The following is a 5,359-nucleotide window of genomic DNA, read 5'->3' as shown; positions in this document are numbered from 1 at the left end:
CGTACAACCAGAGTTATGATAAAAATATCTGCAATGTTTGGTTTTCTTCCTGAATACTGTCGTTGTTTATATTTACTGCGGGAAGAAACGGTGAAAACGGCGTTTTCTGGTATAAAGTCCACACTTTTCCCGTCAGTTGTTCCGTCGGTCCTGCTCACATCTCCAGTGGTTGTACACGTTGTCATTAACGTGGCTTCACTCCACATCAGCCGCTTTGCTAAAACACCGGTGTCGGCGCATAAGGACGCGTCAGAGCCTGACAGCGACGTTGATTAGCTGCGTATATACGAATGTGAATCGCGTGATTGGCTGGACTACGGGATAAGGTGGCCTCGTTCTAATCCCATACGGGAGCAGCCAGTCACTGACTAACACTGCAAAACAGGATTGTTAAAGTTTTCATTTTAATTTCAATTCAGGTGAATTTTTTTTTTTTTTTTTTTTTTTTTTTTTTTTGTGCGCGCAACGCAGATTTTCTGTGCAGAGACCGTGCCAGCAGTGCGCAATTGTGTACGCGCGCAGCTTAGAGGGAACATTGCTTGCGAGTGTCGGGTCTTTTGTGTTTGTAGAAAATGTTTCATATCTCTGAGTTCAGCTCATGGAAAACAGGAGCAAAAGCAAAAGTGTTGCGTTTATATTTTTGTTCAGTGTAAATGATAAAACATCAGGTTTGACCCAGAATACAGTTTGGTCCACATGGTGGCGCTGTGAAAAGTGCGCGCTGTACTGGTGGCACCAGTGTCCCCAGCCCACAGACCAGTGCTGCCACTAATCGAGTTTCATTAGCAGCATCTAAATGCTGTTTAAAGGTGGACTTCATCTGTCACACAGGAGCAGTTTGGCTTCGCTTTGCTTAAATAATGACCTGGTGTATTTCTGTATACACACCTGCTAAGGATCAGGTGACTTTTATAATAAAAGGTTAATACGTGAAACCTTAAAAATAAAAAGGGCTGTTTTTAGCAGTATTTAGGCTGCAGTCTGTGTATTATGTCCATGATATTCTACATTACAGTAAAAACAGTAATTATATAAAGAACAGATGGATCAGGATCCTGTCTGTGTCTTTACTATGATCTCAGCTGATAATGAGGCTTGAAAGAGACATGTTTGAACTTTTGCATTGATCAGACAAATAAGCCTGCATGTTTGCATGAGCTTTACCTTTAACTGTAAAACATGAAGCCTTTATTATTAAAAAAACAAAACCCTTTTGGTGTCATACGGGTAAGAAAGCAGCGAAGCGTTTTTCTCTCTAACAGACCTTTCATCTGTTTTCTCTGCCGTTGCTCTGATGGGACCTGCAGGGTGTTTTTGGTGACGTGGAGGTTTGCACAGTTGCTGCCTGTGGTGTGTGTAGAAATGTTCATGTTCTAGTCCCACTGTGAAGCACATAGACGTGTCCTGACTTCCTGTCTGTCCCACACTCTGTTGTCTCTGTTTGTTGCTGCCAACAGTACAAGTCATCTTTGCAGATTTTACTGAATTAACAAAAACATTTTTACTGAAAGACTTATTCAGTAAACACGTTTGTTACACTGAGACTGAAAAAGAGATCCCTGTTTACGCTCATAGAAAACGAGCCTCTGTTTTACTTTATTGAAATCATTTCTAATCACAGACAGGATCAGCAGCGTGCAGCTGCAGTGAGGTGTTAGTAGAGGAGCTGTGTTTGTGAGCTGTAGTCTGGATCAGGTCTCTGTGGGAGACTCGGGTTACAGTACTTCTGAATATCACACAGCACATTTCTTCAGAATCGGTTGCTGTTTGCTAACATTTGACCTTTGCCCTTTTAGGCTGCCCTTCTGGCGCCCGTCGATGAGGACTTGGGATCTGACAAGAAGCAAACTGGGGGAAGCAGCAGAGTACCAGACTTCCCTCCTCCAGCAGGCCGGGAGATCTTGTTGCGCACCTGTGTGCCGCGACCAGCAGCGTACTCCAAGGCGCTGCCTCAGCGGCTCTTCTGTGTCCTGATGAGGGAGGAGTTTAGGTTGGCCGGAGCCTTTTCCACAGACACGTCCTTCTTTTAAGTCCTGTGAACAATTCACACCTGGGATAAAGATAAGTGAAGGACACAGGATGGAGACTTTCACATAAAACAATAAAGCTGAATTGAACTAAAGTGAATAATTTGAAAATGACTCAGTGTTTTATCAGCGACACGTTACCGCAGCCTTTTAAGATCACTGAACCTGTTACTTCAAAAAACAACATGTAATGTTGAAGGTAGTGATGTGACGTTCTGTATCGAGGCTTCGGAGCGTGTGTCGAGTAATGGAGGGGGCGTTTCCGCGAAGCGCGTATCGAGGCTTGCTTCATTTATGGGAGGAGCTGAAAATGATGACGTCCGAAGCCTCGCTGCCCGGCTGTACCACGTGACTGGTTCATGAAGTGGTTCGAACTTTGCCGCGAGATATGACAGCGATATAAACCCCTCAGACTTCATTCAAAATGTGGGTGTTTGATGGAGAGCTGCGGTTAGTGAGAGTTTGGAGACAGTTTGGAGGTTTATGAGAGTGAGGAGAGAAAGTCAGGAGAGAATGGAGCCAGCTAAGAAGAGGAGGATGTCCTCCCCTGTGTGGGAACATTTTGATCTTATTCCTCCCAACAAGGTATGTAAATTTCTACAGAAGATGTATTGTCATGATACTGATGGTGCAATACAATTTATGTTGAGCTGTCTTGACTTTTGTACAAGGTGAAGTGTTTGCTATGTGCCAGGGAGCTGGGATATAACAACAACACCTCATCCATGTTTAGGCACTACAGAGCTTTGCATGAGAATAAGGGGAACACCGATTGTGGAGCAAGACCAGGTGAGCCATCAAATGCCATGATGATATGGCATGCCGTAATGTTACTAAATGATATAACAATATTATACAACTGTAATAAGTTACGTGTGTGATATTTATATTTGTGCTTTATCTTTATTGTCTTTCCTCAGGAGAACAATCTCAAATAGATGAAGACCTGGTCAGCATGGTGATTGAGGACTCACAGCTATTTAGCATTGTGGAGGACAAAGGATTTAAAAGATTTGTTAAATCATTAAATCCTAGCTATGTTCTCCCCACTAAAAAGGCCATAAAAGCAGTGAAAATTTAGTTTTTACAGAATAAAATGTGAACAGGCAAGACTGAGGCTCAAAGCCTCAGTGTGTAGCTGTCCATACCTCAACGTTACAAAAGCACAACTACTGTCCACACCCCAACCACACCTCACCTCACAGTAAATGATCATTTCCATTTCAAGCATTTCCAAATGATCATTTTCCATACTGCCACTATAAATACACACAGTACACTGCCATCACTACAATATACATGTTTTACACACTCCTTTTGTTGTTGACATTTACAGGCTGTGTGCAAAATGCCACACTCTTCAAATTCATGCCAGCTATTATTTTTACGTCCAGTAGGTGTCCTGCTAGAGCAAATGAAGCTTCATGAAGCTTCGCATTGGGGTGAACCAATTGGATGAAAAGCTTCAGTGCTTCATGGGGCTTCATCTGCCCATCACTAGTTGAAGGGGACAAAGAGTTAGTTCATGTTTGACACTGATGTTAATCAAAACTTCCAAGATCCAGGTTGAATAAAACAGCATTAGGTGTGTGATTTCACTCTGCTCCACACACCTGCGTGCTCCAATCAGAGACACCAGAGGAACAGGTGATGAATGTGATGGGGAAGCATACGCAGGTGTGACATACAGAGCCGTGGGAATTACAGGACATTATTACTGTTGATATATTCTCAGCGATCAGCTGTTAGTGAAGAGCATGAAAACCTTACTGCACGTCGGTCAGCTCAACTTAGCTCGCTGGATAATTTACTTGTCAGCTTGAAAACTGTTAAGGTTCAAAAATTGAGGAAGGGTACAAGAGGTGCTCGAAGAATAACCACACTGGTCCGGCCGGGTGAAGTCAAACGAAGATTTTAATTCACACGTGGGAAGATCACTAGAAACAGCAATTGATCTTCAACTTAATCAAAGCATTAAACAGATATTTATACCGTCAGGGCTTAAATTTAATGACGCCCCTTCAACGTCACAGATACATTTTATACATAGATCAAATCAAAACCACAATGACTTTTGACACCGTTTAAAAGAACAATTGTCTTCTATGTTCATAACAGGTGCTTCCTGTCACTGCCGGATGCTCGCTTGTCATCCTGACACCTCAGCAGCAGTTCTGCGACAAACTGCTCTTTTTGCAACCCCAGCAAAACATGATTAAACTTTCACCTATAAATGATTCTCTAACTAAGTGTGTGTGTGTCTGTGTGCTAACCACAATTGCACCCTGTTTCACCTCGCGACTAGCTCCTAACCTCTAACCAGACAGAGAGACAGAAGCCACTCTGATATGTAACAACTGAGACTATGTATGTGTCCTCTACTAAATAAATGTTTTAATCAAGAACCCCTACTAAAAGCTTAATACAAGAATATGAACATATAAAAGATATTAAAATGAACTGTTGTGTAAGCATGTACTGCAATTCCTTCTATGTTCTAGTTTTCCCTCAGCATGGATCATCTAGACACTCTCACTAGATGAAGCTCAAAACCATTAATGAACCTGAACATCAACTCAAATAAGCACAGATATGCAATATGTATAAAATAGTTATAACTGCACCTGGAATACAAAGTTAACATCATCATAAACATCTTAAGGCCATCTTAAAGCTATCTGTTACATTGTTAAAGCAATGATCATACTGCAGATTATATTATGCTGGTAAAATACTTTTTGTTCAACCTATGTATACTTTTTGTTCAACCTATGTATCGACCTCTGGCACACCAGAGGTCGATACATAGGTTGTTGTTCACTCCTCAGTCCACTCGACTACTTCCAGATCCATCATCGGCATCATGGACATAGGGGCCACCGCCCCAGGGTCCACTGCCTTTACAATCACCTTCTCTACCAACCTTCGGGCACAAGGAATGAGACAACAACCACAGGTCACCAAAATACCCACCAATACAGATAGAGAAAACATAATTGACAGAGCAAACCCCTTCCACTTTCCGAACACTGAGGTCATCCAGCTCTCCAGCGGGTTGTCAATTCCCGAGTGGTCATGCATGGTTCTAGAGAGACTCTTTAGCCCCTCCAAGGCTCGCGTCACCGAGCCATCTGGAGCAGTGTTATTCGGGATAAAAGTACAACACTGATCACCGAACATCGCACAAACCCCCCCTTTTTCCGCCAATAACATATCAAGGGCCATTCTATTTTGGACTCCCACTAATGAGGTCGGACCCATCTGCTCCGCTAACCCTTCCATCCCGTCTCTGGTAAGGTTAGAGAGCCTCAGCAAATTATAGTGAACATAAT

The sequence above is a fragment of the Diplotaxodon limnothrissa genome, linkage group LG10, assembly GCF_057381915.1.
Source record: "Diplotaxodon limnothrissa isolate DT_005_m linkage group LG10, D_limnothrissa_male_GT1.1, whole genome shotgun sequence".
Lineage (NCBI taxonomy): Eukaryota > Metazoa > Chordata > Actinopteri > Cichliformes > Cichlidae > Diplotaxodon > Diplotaxodon limnothrissa.
The sequence above is the reverse complement of the archived record's forward strand: the minus strand, read 5'-3'. Positions refer to the sequence as shown.